This window comes from Callithrix jacchus, chromosome 15, assembly GCF_049354715.1.
Source record: "Callithrix jacchus isolate 240 chromosome 15, calJac240_pri, whole genome shotgun sequence".
Lineage (NCBI taxonomy): Eukaryota > Metazoa > Chordata > Mammalia > Primates > Cebidae > Callithrix > Callithrix jacchus.
In genome coordinates, this window is record NC_133516.1 from 30,770,066 (window position 1) to 30,791,219 (window position 21,154).

The window sequence follows — 21,154 nt, forward strand, 5'->3', positions numbered from 1 at the left end:
CTTGAGTGATCTGCCCACCTCAGCCTCCCAAAGTACTAGGATTATGGACATGAGCCACCTTGCCTGGCCTTTTTTAATTTTAAAATTATTTGCAGAGATGAAGTCTCACTACGTTGGCCAGGCTGGTCTTGAACTCCTGACTCAGATGATCCTCCCACCTCGGCCTCCCAAAGTGCTGGGATTACAAGCATGAGCCACCGTGCGTGGCCAAACCTCAGATTCAAATTCAACCAACTTCAGATTCAACCAACCTTGGGTTGAAAACATCCTAAAAGAGGGCCGGGCGCGGTGGCTCACGCCTGTAATCCCAGCACTTTGGGAGGCCGAGGCAGGTGGATCACGAGGTCAAGAAATCGAGACCAACCTGGTCAACATGGTGAAACCCCATCTCTACTAAAAATACAAAAAATTAGCTGGGCATGGTGGCACGTGCCTGTAATCCCAGCTACTTGGGAGGTTGAGGCAGGAGAATTGCCTGAACCCAGGAGGCAGACGTTGCGGTGAGCCAAGATCGCGCCATTGCACTCCAGCCTGGGTAACAAGAGCGAAACTCCGTCTCAAAAAAAAAAAAACCCTAAAAGAAAGAAAAACAATACAATAAAAAGAGAAAGAAAAAGAAAAAACAAAAGAAGAAAACCAACAATTAAAAAATACAAATAAAAATATAATATAGCATAATTATTTACATGGCATTTACATTGTATTGAGCACTGTAAATAATCTAGAGATTATTTAAAGAGGGATCCCCAACCCTTGGGCTGTGGAGCAGTACCAGTCGATGGCCTGTTAGGAACTGGGCTGCACAGCAGGAGGTGAGCAGCAGGTAAGTGAGCATTACCACCTGAGTTCCCCTCCTGTCAAATCAATGCAGCGTTAGATCTCATAGGGGCACCAACCCTACTGTGAACTGTGCATACAAGGGATGTAGGTTGTGTGCTCCATAAGATAATCTAATGCCCACCCCCATTCATGGAAAAACTGTATTCCACAAAACCAGTCCCTGGTGCCAATTGCTTTAGTACTCAACCAATTTAGTAGGTTCCATTTTTGCAAGTTCTTTTTCTGAGACTGGGTCTCACTCCATCGACCAGGCTAGAATGTAGTGACATGATCGCAGCTCACCGTGATCACTCAAACTCCTAGGTTCAAGTAAGCCTCCTGCCTTAGTCTGCTGAGTAGCTGGAACTACAGCACCATGGCCAGCTAATTTTTTTTAACATTTTTTTTTTTAGAGATGGGGTCTTGCTATGTTGACTGGGATGGTGTCTCTCTCTCTCTCTTTTTCCTCCTCAGGTGCTACTTAACCAGGCTTGTTTTGAACTCCTGGCCCCAAGTGATCCTCCCACCTCAGCCTCCCACAGTGCTGGGATTACAAGTGTGAGCCACGGTGTTTTTTTTTTATCCTTCTTCTTCACAGAGACCTCTTCTTCTACCATTACTACTTTTTCTTCGTCCCTATCTTCTTCAATTTTAATTTTGCTCTTGGCCTTTTTTGCTTTCTTTTCAGTAATTTCATCTTCTTTACCTGTTGTATTTCAGTTTTTTTAAATTTTTTACTTTTTGTACAAATGGGTTGCTGGTCTTGAAACTCCTGGCCTCGAGCAATCCTCCCATCTTTGGTATCCAAAGTGCTGGGACTGCAGGTGTAAGCCACTGCACCTGGCCCTATTCATTCTCTCTCTCTCTCTCTTTCTCTCTCTCTCTCTCTCTCTCTCTCTCTCTCTCTCTCTCTGTGTGTGTGTGTGTGTGTGTGTGTTTTAGAACAGGTTGGCAGTGTGGACCCACCAGATAATCCATCCTTTTTTTAAAAAATTTAATATTTTTTGGCCGGGCACGGTGGCTTACGCCTATAATCCCAGCACTTTGGGAGGCTGAGGCGGGTGGATCACGAGGTCGAGAGATCAAGACCATCCTGGTCAACAAGGTGAAACCCCGTCTCTACTAAAAATACAAAAAATTAGCTGGGCATGGTGGCACGTGCCTGCAGTCCCAGCTACTCAGGAGGCTGAGGTAGGAGAATTGCTTGAACTCAGGAGGCGGAGGTTGTGGTGAGCCGAGATCGCGCTATTGCACTCCAGCCTGGGTAACAAAAGCAAAAGTCCATCTCAAAAAAAAAAAAAAAATTTAATGTTTTTTGACTAAAAGGGAATTGTGGGCCAGGTGTGGTGACTCACACCTGTAATCCCAGCACTTTGGGAGGCAGAGGCAGGATGATCACTAAAGGCCAGGGGTTAGAGACCAGCCTATGAAACATAGTGAGATCTCATCTCTACAGAAAAAAAAAAAGCAAAAAATTAGCTGGGTGTGGTGGTGAATGCCTGTAGTTCATCTACTTGGTAGGCTGAGTGGGGAGGATCACTTGAGCCTGGGAAGTCGAGGGTACAGGGAGCCATGATGATCACACCACTGTACTCCAACCTGGGTAACAGAGTAAGATCTTGTCTCAAAAAAATTTAAAAAATGGCCGGGCGCAGTGGCTCAAGCCTGTAATCCCAACGCTTTGGGAGGCCGAGATGGGCGGATATCTGAGGTCAGGAGTTTGAGACCAGCCTGACCAATATGATGAAACCCTGTCTCTACTAAAAATACAAAAACTAGCCAGGTGTGGTGGCATGCGCCTGTAATCCTAGCTACTTGGGAGGCTGGGGCAGGAGAATCGCTTGAACCGGGGAGGCAGAGGTTGCAGCGAGCCAAGATCAAGCCATTGCTCTCCAGCCTGGGCGACAAGAGCAAAACTCCATCTCAAAAAAAAAAAAAGGGCCGGGCGAGGTGGCTCATGCCTGTAATCCCAGCCCTTTGGGAGGCCAAGGCAGGCAGAAACTCTGCCTCTACTAAAAATACAAAAATTGGCCAGGCATGGTGGCACATACCTATAATCCCAGCTACTCAGGAGGCTGAGGCAGAAGGAGCACTTGAACCCAAGAGGTGGAGGTTGCAGTGAGCCAAGACTGTGCCATTGCACTCCAACCTGGGCAACCAGTGTGAGACTCCGTCTTAAAACAAAAATAAGCATTTTTCCACGTCTGGTAATAAAAACAGGCAGAAAGATAACAAACAAGTCAGATACTACCCTTTAACCGCAAATGGTTTGTTACCCCCATGTCTCTATAACTTAGTGAATAAGAGGGAAAGAAAAATAAGTAAGCTTGAGTTTACTCTATCAAAAATCTGAAGGCCAGGCACAATGGCTCACACCTGTAATCCTAGAACTTTGAGAGGCCAAGATGGGCAGATTGCTTGAGCTCAGGAGTTTGAGATCAGCCTGGGCAACATGGTAAAACCCTGTCTCTACAAAAAAATACCCAGAAAAATTAGCCAAGTGTGGTGGTGCACGCCTGTAGTCCCAGATACTCAGGAGGCTGAAGTTGGGATGATCACCTGAAACCAGAAGGCCAAGGATGCAGTGAGCCATGATGCCAAACCACACTCCAGAGCCTGGGCAACGGAGTGAGACATCCGCCTAAAAAAAAAAAGAAAAAACAATCTGAACACAGAATTAACAATGAACATTAATCATTACCACAAATATTTCTAAATACATGAAAAAAGCGAACAGGAGCAGTGGCTCACGTCTGTAACCCCAGGACTTTTGGAGGCCAAGGCAGGTGGATCACTAGAGGTCAGGAGCTCGAGATTGGCTAGGCTAACGTGGTGAAATCTTGTTAGCGGGCTGTAGTGCTGTGTGCCCGTAGTCCAGAATACTCACGAGGCTGAAGCAGGAGAATTGCTTGAACCAAGGAGGCAGAGGTTGCAGTGAGCAAAGATTGTGCCACTTCACTCCAGCCTGGGCGACAGAGTTAGACTCAGTCTCAGAAAAGTAAAAATAAATAAATTCATGAGGCTGGGCAGTGGCTCATGCCTCTAAGCCCAATACTTTGGGAGGCAGAGGCAGGTGGATTGCCTAAGGTCAGGAGTTTGAGACCAGCCTGGCCAACATGGTGAAATCCAGTCTCTACTAAAAATACAAAAATTAACCAGGCGTGGTGGTGGGCACCTATAATCCCAGCTCCCAGCTACTTAGGAGGCTGAGGCAGTAGAATCTCTTGAACCCAGGAGGCGGAGATTGCAGTGAGCCAATATCATACCACTTCACTCCAGTCTGGGCAAAAGAGCAAAACTCTGTCTCAAAATTAATAATAATAATAATAAATCTGGCTGGGCACATTGGCTCACACCTGTAATTCCAGCATGTTAGGAGTCTGAGGTGGGTGGATCAATTGAGGCCAGGAGTACAAGACCAGTCTGGTCAACATGGCGAAACCCCATCTCTACAAAAAATACAAAAATTAGCTGGGCACGGTGGCACATGCCTGTAGTCCCAGCTATTCGGTGAGGCAGGAGAGGCAGGAGAATCACTTGAACCCGGGAGGCAGAGGTTACACTGAGCCAAGATCTCGTCACTGCACTTCAGCCTGGGCAAGAGTGAGACTCCATCTCAAAAAATAAATAAATAAATAAATTCATGAAAAAAACTATTTTGTTAATGAGGCCAGAACACATTTTCCAAGGGAAATAATATATAAAATCAAATTAATGCTCCTATTCTTAGACACCTAACTTTATGGGATCCTTAGTATTCTGAGTTCCAGAAACAAAGGACAATTAGGGGCAAGAGGTGTAGAAAAGCAGAGACAAACCTGTGAATTGCCTTTCCTGGCTTCCTCAGGAAGCATTTTATAATAGGTAAAACAGTTTTACAATATCCCACTTCCTTTCTGTGCCATTTTCCAAGTCATCAGTGGCATTATGCTCCCTTAAGTCCCACTACTATAGCACCTGACTGCAGTGTAAATTGAACATACATCTGCCAGTAGAGAAAGAGAAACAAGAACTGAAGGACAGTCTCTGACTTAAAGGGATTCTCTCTCAGTTCAGTGGCAAGATATATTTAATTTTAGGCCGGGTGCAGTGGCTCACACCTATAATCCCAGCACTTTGGGAAGCTGAGGCTGGTGGACCACTTAAGGTCAGGAGTTGGAGACCAGCCTGGCATGGTAAAACCCCAACTCTGTGTGACCGAGAAGGAAGATAAAGGTGGGAAAAAAAGAAACATCTCTACTAAAAATACAAAAATTAGCGGGGTGGGGTGGCATGTGCCTATAATCCCAAGAGGCTGAGGGAGGAGACTCACTTGAACCTGGGAGGCAGATGTTGAGTGAGCAGAGATCACACGACAGAGCAAGATTCCATCTCAAAAAATAACAATTTTAAAACAATATAGAAATCCAAAGGAATACACACACATGCACAATTAGCATTAGTAAACAAGTTCAGCAGGGCCACAGACTACCAAATCTATAAAAATGTTGTATTTCTACACACAAGCAATCAACAACACAAAATGAAATAAGAAAATTATTCAATGTTCAATAGTATCCAAAGGAATAAAATACTCAGGAATAAATTTAATCAAAGTACAAGATTTGTGCACTAAAAACTATAAAGTGTGTGTGTTTTTGAGACAGTTTTGTGCTGTTGCCCAAGTTGGACTGCAATGGCAGGATCACAGATCAACTTCCCGGGTTAAGGGATCCTCCCACCTCATCCTCAACATGATGAGTGGCTACGGCTACAGGTGCAAGCCACCACACCCAGCTAATTTTGTGTGTATGTATAGAAATGGGGTCTCGATATGTTGGCCAGGCTGAGTGTGGTGGTTTGCACACTCCTAGGCTCAAGCAATCCTCTCACCTCCACCTCCCAAAGTGCTGGGATCATAGGTGTGAGCTACCAACACATTCAGCCTACTAAATATTCTTGAAAGAAATTAAAGACATAAATAAATGGAAAGGTATCCCATGTTCATGAAGTGGAAGATCTAACATTGTTAAGATGGCAGCACTCTCTAAATTGATCTATAGATTCAATGCATTCCCTATCAAAATTTCAACTGCCTTCTCTGCAAAAGTTGCCAAGTTGATCCTAAAACTCATGGAAATATGGATCTTAAAACATATGGAAATGCCAAGGATCCAGAATAGCCAAAACAATCTTGAAAAGAACAAAGTTAGAAAACTCACACTTCCTAATTTCAAAACTTATTACAAAAGTACATTAATCAAGACAGCATATTTATGCAGATAAACGGGGGGGCGGGGAGGAAGGAAAGAAAGAAAACATGGTGGTACTGACACAGATGTACACCAATGGAATAAAATAGAAAGTCCAGGCTGGGTACAGTGGCTCATGCCTGTAAGGGAGGCCTTTGGGAGGCCGAAGAAGGCGGATCACAAAGTCAAGAGTTCAAGACCAGTCTGGCCAACATGGTGAAACCCCATTTCTACTAAAAATACAAAACTTAGCCGGGCAGGTGCCTGTAGTCCCAGCTACTTGGGAGGCTGAGGCAGAAGAACTGCTTGAACCTAGGAGGTGAGGTTGTAGGGAGCTGAGATCATGCCATTGCACTCCAGCCTGGGTGACAAGAGGAAAACTCCACCTCAAAAAATTTTAAAAAAAGAAAAAGATTTTGGACTCCTACCTCACACATCATGTATAAAAATTTCTTTGAAATTGATAAAAAAAAAACCTAAATGTAAAAGCTAAAATTATAAAATTATTAAAAGAAACATAAATTATACCTATAATCTCAGCATTTGGGGAGCCCAAGGCAAGTGGATCACTTGAATCCAGGAGTTCGAGATCAGCCTGGACAACACAGTAAGACCCAATATCCAGAAAAAATAAACAAAAACTAGCCAAGCATTCATGGTGCACACCTGCAGTTTTAGCTACTGAGGAGGCTGAGGTGGGAGGATAGTCTGAGCCTGAGAGGTGGAGGCTGCAGTGAGCAGAGATCATGCCACTGCACTCCAGCCTAGGTAACAGAGAGAGAACCTGTCATGAAACAAAAAAAAAAAAAAGAAAGAAAAAAGAAATATAATATAGAAATCTTTATCATCTTAAATTAGGCAACAGTTTCTTAAATGTGACACCTATAGTACAAGCAACCAAGGAAAAACTAGATAAACCAGACTTCATCAAAATTTAAAACTTTTGTGTTTCAAAAGATACTATAGGCCAGGCATGGTGGCTCATACCTGTAATCCAAGCGCTTTGGGAGGCTAAGGCAAGAGGATTGCTTCAGCCCAGGAGTTCCAGACTAGCCTGGGCAACATAAGGAGACCTCCATCTCTAATTAAAAAAATTTTTTTTCAATTACCCAGGTGTGGTGGCACACACCTATAATGCCAGCTACCCAGGAGGCTGAGATAGGAGAATCACCTGAGCCCTGGAGGTCAAGGCTGCAGTGAACCATGCATGATCGCACCACTGCACTCCAATATGAGCAAGACCTTGTCTCAAAAAAAAAAAAAGAAAAAGAAAAAGAAAAAGAAAAAAAGAATTTTCAGGTTCTAAATGTTTTTCTTTTCTTTTTTGAGACAGAGTTTCACTCGTTTGCCCAGGCTGGAGTGCAATAGCGCGATTTCAGCTCACCACAACCTCCACCTCCCAGGTTCAAGCAGTTCTCCTGCCTCAGCCTCCCACGTAGCTGGGATTACAGGCATGCGCCACCACACCCAGCTAATTCTGTATTTTTAGTAGAGATGGGGTTTCTCCATGTTGGTCAGGCTGGTCTCGAACCCCCGACCTCAGGTGATCCGCCACCTTGGCCTCTCAAAGTACCGGGATTACAAGCATGACCCAACATGCCCGGCCTTGAATTTTTTTTTATAGAGACAAGGTCCCACCATGTTGCCCCAGTCCATTCTTGAATTGCTAGGCTCAAGCAATCCATACTCCTCAGCCTCCCAAAGTGCTAGGATTACAGGTTTGAGCCACCACACCTGGCCATAAATAATTTTTTAAAAGGTTAAACATCTGGCCGGGCGCGGTGGCTCAAGCCTGTAATCCCAGCACTTTGGGAGGCCGAGGTGGGTGGATCACGAGGTCAAGAGATCGAGACCATCCTGGTCAACATGGTGAAACCCCATCTCTATTAAAAATACAAAAAATTAGCTGGGCACGGTGGTGTGTGTCAGTAATCCCAGCTACTCAGGAGGCTGAGGCAGGAGAATTGCCTGAACCCAGGAGGTGGAGGTTGCGGTAAGCCAAGATCACGCCATTGCACTCCAGCCTGGGTAACAAGAGCAAAACTCCGTCTCAAAAAAAAAAAAAAAATGGTTAAACATAATTACCATTTAACCAAGCAATTCTACTCCTAGGTACTTAAACAGAAATGAAAACCTATGTCCATACAAAAACATACTTGAATCTTCACAGAGCATTATTCATAACAGCTAAAAAGTACAACCCAAATGTTTATCCATGCAATGTAATATTATTCAGTCATAAAAATGAAATGACACATGCTACAACATGGATGAACCTAAAAGCATTTTGCTAAATGAAAGAAGTCAAACAGAAAAAAGCCATTTATTGTATGAGTCTATTTATATTCAATGTCCACAATAGAGACAGGAAGGTAATCAGTGGTTGCCAGTGGCTGGATAAATGAAAGGAATGGAAGGGACTGCTAATGGGTATGAGGTTTCTCTTGTGGGTAATGAAAATGTTCTGGACTTAGATAATGGTGGTAGTTGCACAATATTGTGAATTCACCAAAAAATACCAAATTCTATGATTTTGTTTTGTTTTGTTTTGATAGGCTCTCGCTCTGTGGCCCAGAATAGAGTGCATGATCATGGCTCACTATAACCTCAAATTCTTGGGGTCAAGTTAATGATTCTCCTACCTCAGCCTCCCAAGAGTATAGGACTATAAGTTTGCACCACCATGCCTGGCTAATTTTTTTTTTTTTTTCTGGTAGAGACAGGGTCGCCATGCTATGTTGCCCATGTTGGTCTCAAACTCCTAGGCTCAAGCAGTCTTCCCACCTCAGCATCCCAAAGGGCTGGGATTACAAGCATGAGCTACCATGCCTACCCCTAACTATGCTCTTAAAATGGTGAGTTTCATGACATGTGAATTTCATATTACCTTTTTTTATATGTGGAATGACATATGCCCAAAGTCATGTATTGGGGAAAACACAAAAGAAGAGTACTTTACCCAGATTAGGGTAGAAAGTGGCCATGAATTACCTTCTAAAGGTAAAACTTGAGCTGATATGTAGAGAACTCAGCCTGTGAATCTGCTTTATCCCTTACTTTATCTGCTCCCAATCCTTCCTAAACTCAGAAATCACTTACTTGTCACCCAAAGCTACATACTCACTGCCTAAATTCAAATTATTTCAATAAAAATATGTTCTTCCCATAAGAAAATGAAATGACAGCTCTCCTGAGTCCTACTAATGAATTTCTATTCCTAAAAGAGAAAAGAGGGCTAACCCAAATAAATTATATGCTGAGTATCTCAAATTCAAAAATCTCAAATCCTGGCTTCCCAATCCCAGACAGGTTATGATGAAAGGGACAGCTAAGGAGCTAAGGCCGGCCCAGTGGCTCACGCCTATAATCCCAGCACTTTGGGAGGCCAAGACAGGCAAATCACTTGAGGTCAGGAGTTTGAGACCAGCCTGGCCAACATGGAAAACCCGATCTCTACTAAAAATATAAAAATTAGCAGGGACATGGTGGTGCATGCCTATACTCCCAACTACCTGGGAGGCTGAATCAGGAGGATTACTTGAACCTGGGAGGCAGAGGTTGCAATGAGCTGATACCACACCACTGCACTCCAGCCTGGGCGGCAAAGCAAGATTCTGTCATCTTAAAAAAAAAAAAAAAAAAGAAAAGGTATTAAGTTTTCTTCTGACAATAGTAAAGGTTTAGAAAGCACATTTCACAAGAGGTGGATGGGGGAAAAGGCAGTACTGTGAAAAAGAAAAAAGTGAGACAAAATAACTGTCATTGAATAGGTGCAAATTTGAGATTAGAGCTACAGGAAATAATTACAGACAGAAAAATTAGGACCACTGAAGAGAAACTGCAGGGAGGCAGATCTATAATCATTATCAGGAAAATATTTTATGACTAATTTACAAACCTGGAATTGATAGGAACCAGGTACCTTTGGAAACACCTGCATAGAGAACTGGAGAAATCACCTATTACGTAAAACATTTGTCTAGATTATCTCTAAATCTCTTCTATGATTTGACGAGGAAGAAGTCTAGAAAAAGAATGTTCTTGCTCTCAATACTGCCAAAGATATTTTTCTTAAAAAAGCTAAATACCAGGAACTTCTTTAATTAAAAGGAACAATCCCATCAAGAAGACAAATGTTGATTTCTTAGTCAAGATGAAAAGACTGCTTTCCTTAGGGTCAAGTATATCACTGGGAGTGAGAATAGGTCATTAAGCCAGGCACACTGGCTTACACCCATAATCCCAGCACTTCAGGTGGCTGAGGTAGGAGGACTGCTTGAGGTCAGGAATTCAAGACCAGCCTGAGCAACACAGCAAGACTCTGTCTCTCAAAAAAAAAAAAAAATGGCCGGGCTCACACCTGTAATCCCAGCTCTTAGGGAGGCAGAGGCAGGAAGACAGCTTGAGCCCAGGAGTTTGAGACCTGCCTGGGCAATACAGCGAGACCCTGTTCTCCACAAAAAGGAAAAAAAAAAAAAAAAAGACCAAAAAAAGGGTAAAAATAAAATAAAATATAATCGATTCTAGATAAAAATCACTCCCTGTTTGGCCAAAGGTAAATAACTTCATCTTTCCACCTGAGTTGAAAAGCAATAATTTTAAATACCAGTATTTTCTAGGACTTCCATAAACAATGTGGGTGAAAAAGAAAATAAAAAAAAAAAATACCAGTATTACAGGAGTATAATTTAAATTAGTTAACCACTGTAAAATGCTTTGGAAATTTACTTTATATGACAATTAAAACTGTATTTTTTACTTCATATATATATTAGAGTAAAAAAAAAAAAGCAATGTCTTATTCATTAAATCAGCCAAATTTCTGTCAGAGAAGTTAAGCAAGGAAGAGAATGCTCAAATGAACTCTGGAGTGCTGGACTAGCATCAGAGACATCAGTATAAACTCATGTTTGTATTTATATACAGATAGATACAGAAGTAAACATAGATATGTGTGTAAACATGGGTCAGTAAATGCACATATTATTTCCTAACTATCCTGAGAGGGCATTGATACCTCAGCAGTGATGAGTATGCCAAGCTCATTTAGAAGCCAGATATTGGTTTCTAAATACTTTTCTCCAACAGAAGGAACCAGGACACATTAGAGAAATGGCTGATTTTAGGGTTGGGGCAGGGAAAGTATGAGATAAGACTGGAGCATCTTACAGTGCCAGAAAGTACAAAAGTGCTAAGAGACAAACAAAAGTAAGGAAGGGGATTTCAAAAGAACATAGGTGCCAATGTTAAAATGGCCAAAGCTGGAACAACTTGAGCAACAAAATATAGTACTGATTTATAAGCAAAGAAAAAGATATTCATGGCCGGGCGCAGTGGCTCACGCCTATAATTCCAGCACTTTGGGAGGCCAAGGCGGGTGGATCACAAGGTCAAGAGATCGAGACCATCCTGGTCAACAAGATGAAACCCCGTCTCTACTAAAAATACAAAAATTAGCTGGGCATGGTGGTGCACGCCTGTGGTCCCAGCTACTCGGGAGGCTGAGGCAGGAGAATTGCTTGAACCCAGGAGGCGGAGGTTGCGGTGAGCCGAGATCGTGCCATTGCACTCCAGTCTGGGTAACAACAGCGAAACTCCGTCTCAAAAAAGAAAAAATATTCATGAGTTCATATTGATATAAATGATTTAATACATAAATGGGGGGAGGCATAAACCTTCCTTACAAAAGGATTCCAAATCAAAAAAGTAGAAAAATAGAAAACCAATAGAATAACAATCAATGCTGCCGCAAGCAAGATTCACTAATGAATGCTAAAATAAGTAGATGAAACTTTGAAAGAGAAATCAGATTTCTGTATAACCTCACAGTTACCGTCCCCAAAATATTTACTAATTACTTTGGCAATTTTAACATAACCACAAATTCTTTGATACTTCTTCCTTCACGGGGTGGCGCTTAATTCCCTTCCCCTGGAGTCTGGATATGACTTGGTGACTCATTTCTAGTTTCTAACAAGTAAAATAAAAAAGCAGAAAAATAGTCACTTTACAGTACAGAACATCACCTTAATCAAGCTATGAAAGTTAACAAGGCACAGTGGCTCGCACCTGCAATCCTAGCATTTTCGGAGGATGAGGCAGGTGAGTGGACTGCTTGAGGCCAGGAGTTCAAGACGAGCCTGGGCAACATGGCAAAACCCCACCTTTACTTAAAATACAAAAATTAGTCGGGCATGGTGGAGCATGCCTGTAGTCCCATCTTATTCGGGAAGCTAAGGCACAAGAATCATTTGATCCAGGTAGGCAGAGGTTGCTATGGGCCAAGATTGTGCCACTGCATTTCAGCTTGGCCAACAGAGCAAGACCTTGTCTCAAAAAAAAAAAAAATCATTCCCAAATGCCTAAAAAATAATAATAATAGGTAATGAGTCATGGTATCAGGTACCCCAGATATGACAGGACAAGAAGGGTAGACCATCTCTACGATATTCTTCCCCAAAATGCATAGCCTCAGGCTAATCATGAGAAAACATCAGAAAACCCAAATTGAGGACCATTCTACAACTACATGACCATTCATCTTTAAAGGTGTCAAGGAAAGATAGGGAAGGAGAGACTAAAACTGTCACATATTGGAAGAAACTAAAGACACATAACATCTAAATGCAACGTGGTATCCTGGATTGGATCCTGTAACAGGAAAAGGACAACAGTGGAAAACATAGGAAAATCAGATGAAATTCTAGTTAAGTCAATAATCTTATACTAATGTTAATTTCTTAATTTTGATAAGGGTATCAGATTATATAAAAAGTTAACACTAAGAGAAGCATGAATGAATATAGAATGTATAAAGGAATTCTGTACTATCTTTACAACTTCTGTAAACCTAAAATTATTTAAAATAAGTTTTAAACTATTTTCCATATAAAAAGAAGTGAAGGACTAGTCCAATGGTAGTAGGTTATCAGGACTTATTAACATTAGTGTCACTAAAGTTGGTATACAACCCTACAGTGCTAAATTTGACTGGCTTTAAAAAAAAAAAGTGAGGATAAGTTATAAATTTTTTTAAAGATTATCTAACTATATGCAAACTAATCAAATATGTTTATAATAAGAAGATTAACTTTTTTTTTGAGACGAAGTCTCGCTTCGTTCCCCAGACTGAGGCTGAAGTGCAGTGACTGGATCTCAGCTCACTGCAACCTCCACCTCCTGGGTTCAAACAATTCTCCTACCTCAGCCTCCCGAGTAATTGGAATTACAGGCACCTGGCACCAAACTCAGCTAATTTTTGTATTTTAGTAGAGACAGGGTTTCACCATGTTGCCAAGGCTGGTCTCGAACCCCTGACCTCAAGTGATCCACACACCTTGGCCTCCCAAAGTGCTGGGATCATAGGCATGAGCCATCGTGCCCGACCAAGAAGATCAACTTTTTTTTACGTATAAAGACTCACAAGGCCGGGCGCCGTGGAAAAAGAATCACAAGAGATCGAGACCATCCTGGTCAACATGGTGAAAACCCATCTCTACTAAAAATACAAAAAAAAAATTAGCTGAGCATGGTAGGGCGTGCCTGAAATCCCAGCTACTCAGGAGGCTAAGGCAGGAGAATTGCCTGAACCCAGGAGGTGGAGGTTGCGGTGAGTCGAGATTGTGCCATTGCACTCCAGTCTGGGTGACGGGAGCAAAACTCCGTCTCAAAAAAAAATAAAATAAAATAAAAAAAGAATCACAATAGCCAGGCTCAGTGGCAAGCACCAGTAATCCCAGCTACTCAGGAGTTTGATACAGGTATATCACTTGAGCCTAGGAGGTTCAAGTGAGCTGAGATCTCACCACAGCACTCCAGCCTGGGCAATACATTGAGTCTCAGTCTTAAAAAAAAAAAAAAAAAAAAAGGATAAGAATAAGAATCACAAAAGTTAGTAGCCAGGTGTGATGGTGCACATCCACAATCTGAACTACTGGGGAGGCTGAGGCAGGAGGATGCCTTGAGACCAGAAGTTCAAGGCTGCAGTAAGCTGTGATCTCCCCACTGCACTTCAGCCTGGGTGACAGAACAAGACCACGTCTCTTAAAAACAAAAAAAAAAAGAATTACAAAAGTAATAGTGTTAAATTTCAAGCTTAAAATGTTAATGACATCCAAAATAGTTCACTATAAGGTCTGCACTGAAAGATTGGCCTAGGAGCTCTAAAATGGTAGATGAATATTATGAACATGCTCTCCTAAAATATTATCGCTTTGCTTTATGACCCACTTTTTTTTTTTTTTTTTTTTTTTGCATGGGTGGGCAGGTCTGGCTCTTGCGACAAGGCTGAAGTGCAGTGGCACAATCATAGCACTGGAGCCTTGAACTCCTGGGCTCAAGTGATCCTCCCACCCCAGTATCCAGAGTATCTGAGACTATAGATGCATGCCAACACACCCAGCTAAGTTTGTTGTTGTTTTGCTGTACACTAAAATTATCTGGGATCCGACTAAGTTTTGTTTTGTTTTGTTTTGTTGGATACAGAGTCTCACTTTGTCACCCAGACTAGAGTGCAATGGCATGGTCTCAGCTCACTGCAGCCTCTCCCTCCCGGGTTCAAGCAATTCTCCTGCCTCGGCCTCCTGAGTACCTGGAACTACAGATGCCCCCCACCATGTCCAGCTAATTTTTGTATTTTTAGTAGAGATGGGGTTTCACTATGTTGGCCAGGCTGTTCTCAAACTCCTGACCTCAGGTGATCTACCCACCTTGACCTCCCAAAGTGCTGGGATTACAGGTGTGAGCCACCACTCCCATTCTTTCTTTCTTTTTTCTTTTCTTTTTTCTTTTTTTTTTATAGAGACAGGGTCTCACTATGTGATCCAGGCAGGTGTCAAACTTCTGGCCTCAAGCAATCCTCCATCTCAGGCTCCCAAAGTGCTAGAATTACAGGCATGAGCCATTGAGCCCTAGGATTCCCCCTTCTTAACCTAAATTGTCACGTCGGTGGCTCTTACCTGTTATCCCAGCACTTTGGGAGCCCAAGGTGAGCAAATCATGAGGCCCAAAGATTGAGACCATCCTGGCTAACATGGTGAAACCTTGTCTCTACTAAAAATACAAAAAATTAGCTGGGCGTGGTGGCACACACCTGTAGTCCCAGCTACTCAGGAGGCTGAGGCAGGAGAATCACTTGAACCCATGAGGCAGAGGCTGTAGTGAGCCAAGATCTCAGCACTGCACTCCAGACTTAGCAACAGAGTGTAACTCTGTCTCAAAAAAAAAAAAAAAACAACCTTAATTCTCCTCAACTCACTCACTCCTAGCACTAGGTCTACAATAACCTGGTTCTTAAAGTGCTGTTTAGAAAGACAAAGAGAAATCAGTAATATTTACTTGGTTTCCTTTTCAAATTGACTAAATAAATGAACTGCCAAGATGCTTTCCACTGGGTCAATGTTCCTTTCACATTTTCTCACATATTAAGAATATCTAAAACCTACATAGCAACTAATCATTAATCTTTAAAAAATCATTAATTAAAAAAAAAGTGATTCCAAAAATTTTAACTATCAAGAGCAAAAGTTTATAGAGCCAAAGGATGGATCACCAAATTCAGAAACAAGATTAGGAAAATAACAAGATAGTATGAGATCAGGAAGAACCAACTCTCTGACTAAAGCAAAGGCAACTATATATAAGAAAATCCAGGTGCTTCCTTCACTGTCAAGGAACAATGGAAAATTACTTGTTAATATATAATACAAATTTATTTGCATATTTGAGAATTTTAACAAAGAGATGCTAGAATGACAAATATATGAAGAGACAACTTAAAAAACAAGTAACACGGAGTAGGAAAATGTGTTAAGACACCCCCCAGCACTGTATGTGTGTTTTTACATTGGGGAAAAGGGAAATTCACTAGACTCTTGCTAGTGATTAAAATATCCCCTAAGGCCAGGCAAAATGGCTGATTCCTGTAATCCCAGCACTTTGGAAGGCAGAAGTAGGTGGATCATTTGAGGTCAGGAGTTCAAGACCAGCCTGGCCAACATGGTGAAACCTAGACTCTGCTAAAAATACAAAAATTAGCAGGGTATGGTGGTGGGCACCTATAATCCCAGCTATTCAGGGGCTGAGGCAGGAGAATCGCTTGAACCTGGGAGATGGACACTGCAGTGAGCTGAGATCATGCCACCGCACTCCAGTGTAAATGACAGAGCAAGGCTTCATCTCAAAAAATAAAATAGAATAAAATAAAAATAAATGGCCAGGTGTGGTAGCTCACGCCTGTAATCCCAGCACTTTGGGAGGCCAAGGCAGGCGTATCACTTGAGATCAGGAGATCGAGACCAGCCTGGCCAACATGGTCAAACCCCATCTTTACTAAAAATACAAAAATTAGCTGAGTGTGGTGGCACATGCCTGTAATCCCAACTACTCAGGAGGGTGAGGCAGGAGAACTGCTTGAACCCAGGAGGCAGAGGCTGCAGTGAGCTGAGATCCTGCCACTGCACCCTAGCTTGGACAACACAGCAAGACCCTGTCTCAAAAATAAATAAATAAGGCTGGGTGCGGTGGCTCACACCTGTAATCCCAGCACTTTGGGAGACCGAGGAGGGTGGATCACTTGAGGTCAGGAGTTCAAGACCAGCCCGACCAATATGGTGAAACCTCGTCTCTTAAAATAAATAAATAAAACTTAGAAAAAATTTTAAATACCCCCTAAGAATATCTAGTGCCTTTCCAATTCTATAATTGACTACCTTTTTACTACTGATTAGGCAGCCCAGAACAATGGAGGTGTCCTGGTCAGTGGATAATTAAATCCAATTGTGCACATGGCACTTAATGCGTCCGACACACATTAACTGGTATCTGGTTTGTCAGTCTCTGGTGAGTTTGTTTACGTCGCATTAATAAATTCTCAAGCACTTGAATCATCCCAATGCGAACCACAATTCTGAAGTTTCTGAACTACTATGTGGGGGTTGGAGAGACCTTGGTTTGGATACCACTTTAACCACTTAACTATCTGTGTGACCTCTTATTCCCACCAGTCTCAATTTCCTCATCTGTAAATACAGCTAGTGCCTGGGAGATGGTAAATGCTAAAAAAGTTTTATTATTTTGCAGCTGAATTTGAAATAAAGAGTATAACTGAGGTGAAAACATTTCATTTGAAAAGAGGTAGTACAGATGATCAAACTACGTCAATTTAAAAGACACCAGCCTGAAGAGAGATGTCCCAATCTATAGAGTTGAGAAAAGCAAAGTTTAAAAGTTGCAAGTAAAGTACACACTACACAGTACCAGATGGGAGTCTCCTGCTTAGCAACTCTGATAGTGTCTACCAAACACCCAGCCTGTAATAGAGCATGACAACTGTTCACTCTAAATCCATGTGCTCAGCTTGGATTCAGAATTGATTTATAAAAATAGCTGCTGCTGGTGCTCTTTGAATCTCTTTGCGCTGATGACTGGGCAGTGTTACTCTACAGGCCTAGAGCAGCTGTATTCCCTCACCACACCCATTTACCCAGCCAAGCTGACGGCACTCCGCCCCCCGCCCCCCGCCCCCCCCCCCCCCCCCCGCAATCTCTGCAGCATACTATTCTCCCTCCTCCTGGGCTGAGTGAGCAAATTACAAGCACAAATATCCCCTGATGCAATGCCACAACCATCCCTGGGAAAGAACAGAGGCAGTTGCCAAAAGCACAGCAGCAGGGAAATGGGCGGGTAACTGCGTGCGCGCGCGCGCACCCCAAGAAACATTGCAATGCTCTCTGCTGCTATGCAGCCAGGGAGAGTGAGGCGAGAGGACCCGGGAAGCAATACTGTAACAGGGCCAGAGAAGGCAAAGGAGAAAAGGGAGTTTCCAGTAGAAAGCTGGGTAACACTAACCTTCCCGAGGAGCACATATTTCATCCGAGTTTGGGCCCTAAAGCACAAACCTAAAGGTAATCAATCACTGCCTCCTCCCCAAAGCAGCAAAAGCATTTAATTTGCCAGTTCCTGGAAGTAAGCAAAACTCTCAAAACTCCTCCACAGGACAATTTCACCAAAGGGATTTCATACCGATGGAAAACTTGTTCCATGTGCTAAAATACTATCTATGTTCGTTTCCAACTGCCCCTCCTAGTCCCTGTATCCTCCCACCCCCGCCCTAACGCGACCCCTTCGCAATCTCACTGCCAGACACACGCTTTAGTCCCCACACAGTGCCGGGACCTTTGCATGCAGGAAGAGCCCCGCCTAGGGCCCGATTCTCCAGACCACCCCTCAGCCCCACCCATAACTCCTGACTGTACACTCTTAGGCTCACCTCAGCCTCACATCAACTGACCCCCATAAAGCCTCAGAAAACAACCGGAGTTCTCCTACACTCCCCAACCCACCCAGGGCCTCAGACTGCGGCCGACCCTCGACCTCCGGCTCAGCCCCATCCAAAGCCCGAGGCATGTCGCTCGGCACCACCGCCCCGGCCCCCAAGCTGGACCTCTCAACGCGGCCTCACTCCAAGGACTCCCCGCCTAGATCGCGCCTCAAAGACTCTGAAGGTCACGCCCGCCAGCCCACCGCCTGGCCCCCTTCCTCCGACTCCCCCGCGTCTAGCAAGCAGGCGGCCACCGCCCTTCCACGCCTCGGGCGGCCCCGTAGGGGCCCGGGCTGCCGCGGGACGAGGCTCGGGCAGCCCCGGGACAGTGGGAAGGCCGCCCTTCCGATCCGACCCCGCCTACGGCTGCACCTACCCGCCGCCGCCGAGCCGGAGCCGGAGCAGGAGGGAGCCAGGAGAGAGCGGGGAAAAGCCGTGAGGAGCTGTGAGACGTCGGGAGGAGCCGGGAGCCAGAAAGCTAGCCGAAGGGGCGGTGCGCAGGGAGGTGGCCGCTTCCTCGTCGCCCTCTGGAGGGCAGGCGCGAGGGAGGGACGCCGCCACCGCCTACCCAATAAGCGTGGCGAGGGGGCGGGCGGAGGGCTGCAACGGACCAATGGGTGCTAATCCTGCCGCCACGCTCTCTCTGCAGAGCTGCGCGAACGGCGGGGCCGTTGAGGGGCGAGGTTCGCCTGGGGGCTACATGCTCCCGCCTCGGGCCTGGCAATGCCGAAGCCGTCGGCAGGCCGACCGTCTCTCTCCTCTGTTGATGGCCGTCGCTCTACCTTAGAGCCTGGGCTCCTAGAGCGGAGAAAGTGCGAGAGTCGGCGCGCATGCGGCTGGCGGGGCCTGTGGGCTCTGTGATGTAACCTGGGAGGGGAGCGGGGCGGGGCCTAGGTCGCGGGCCCCTAGGCTCTAGAAGGAACGCTTAGTGGGGTGGGAGGATGCGACTGTGTCTTTTGCAGGGCTCCGCTTCCGCGAGCCACATATGTGGCTGGTGACCTCTGAAACGTGGCTGGCCCAAGTTGAGATGTGCTATAAGTGTAGAATACACACCAGATTTCCAAACTTTGTACCAAAAAAAAAAAGTTTTTAATGGTTACAAGTGTGATAATTATAGCAAAATTGATGACAGTTGGGGTATATTTTGTTAAATAAGATATATTGGTCCGGCCGCGGTGGTGCACACTTGTAATCTCAGCACTTTAAGAGGCCGAGATGGGCGGATCACTTGAGCTCAGGAGTTTGAGACTAGCCTGGGCAAAATAGCAAAACCCCGTCTGTACCAAAAATACAAAAATTAGCCGGGCATGGGAGCGCGCGCCTGTAGTCCCAGCTGCTCAGGAGGCTGAGATGGGAGAATGGCTTGAGCCCAGATGGTGTAGGTTGCAGTGAGCCAAGATTGCACCATTGTACTCCACCTTGGGCTCCTCTGAGTAAATACCAAGGAGACCAATTGTTGGATCTTATGAGAGTACGTTTAGTTTTGTAAGAAACTGCTGAACTGTCTTCCAAAGTTGCTGTATGTTTCGTATTCCAACCAGCAACACATGTGAGCTCCTGTTGTTTCACATTCTTGTCAGCACTTGGTATTGTCAGTGTTCTGGCTTTTGGCCATTCTAATTAGTAGCTGTGTTGTAGTATCTCATTTTTGTAGGGTTTTTCTTTTCTATCTCATTTTCTTATTGATTATTGGTATATATGCTGTTATGCCTTTTTTTTTTTTTTTTTTTGAGACGGAGTTTCGCTTTTGTTACCCAGGCTGGAGTGCAATGGCATGATCTCAGCTCACCACAACCTCCGCCTCCTGGGTTCAAGCACTTCTCCTGCCTCAGCCTCCTAGTAGCTGGGACTACAGGTGCGCGCCACCATGCCCAGCTAATTTTTGTATTTTTAGTAGAGACGGGTTTCACCATGTTGACCAGGATGGTCTCAAACTCTTGACCTCGTGATCCACCCGCCTCGGCCTCCCAAAGTGCTGGGATTATAGGCGTGAGCCACCACGCCCGGCCTCAGACCCAGGGCTTTCAACCAAACTAGTGTTCTTTCTGGTAACAGCACACTCTAGAGTTTGAGTATGTGGCCCCAACACGTGGCTACCTGAATTAATGCTCACTTGCTAAATACTGGCTTGCTGATGTTAGATAAGTTACTAAACTTCTGTGTGTGTTTCCTCATCTGTAAAATGGGAATTAGAAACCATATAAGATTGTCATATGATTAAATGAATTAGTAACTGTCCTACTTACAGGAGTGTCTGGAGCCTGGCATGGTAGCTCACACCTGTAATCCCAGCACTTTGGGAGGCCAAGGCAGGTGGATCACTTGAGGCCAAGAGTTCAAGACCAGTCTCGCCAACATGGCGAAACCCTGTCTGTACTAAAAATACAAAAATTAACCAGGTGCGGTGGTGCGCACCTGTAACCTCAGCTAATCAGGAGGCTGAGGCAGGAGAATCGCTTGAACCCGGGAGGTGGAGGTTGTAGCGAGCCTGCATCACACACAACCACACTCCAGACTGGGCAACAGTGAGACTGTCAAAAAAAAAAAAAAGTCCCTGGAATAGTAAGCACTCAAGAGGTGTTAGCTATCATTATTTATTCTGGACCAGCACTATCCGGTAGAATATGTAAACCAAATATAATCTTAAGATTTTTAGCAACCACATTTTAAAAGGTTAAAAGAAACATGAGGGCTGGGTGCAGTGGATCACACCTGTAATCCCAGCATTTTGGGAGGCCAAGGCGGGGGGATCACCTGAGGTCAGGAGTTTGAGACCAGACTGACC

At 44.3% G+C, this 21,154-nt stretch overlaps 1 protein-coding gene across 36 annotated transcripts in view; it reads right to left on the reverse strand.

Annotated features, from left to right (window-relative positions):
- Positions 1–18,861, reverse strand: part of MAP4 (microtubule associated protein 4) — a 228,966-nt gene extending 210,105 nt beyond the window's left edge. For all 36 annotated transcript variants that reach the window (XM_035275347.3, XM_078350717.1, XM_078350716.1 and 33 more), the window contains exon 1: positions 18,746–18,861. The gene's annotated coding sequence lies outside the window, so the exon portion shown is untranslated. The remainder of the gene's footprint in view (positions 1–18,745) is intronic.
- Positions 18,862–21,154: the final 2,293 nt, after the last annotated feature.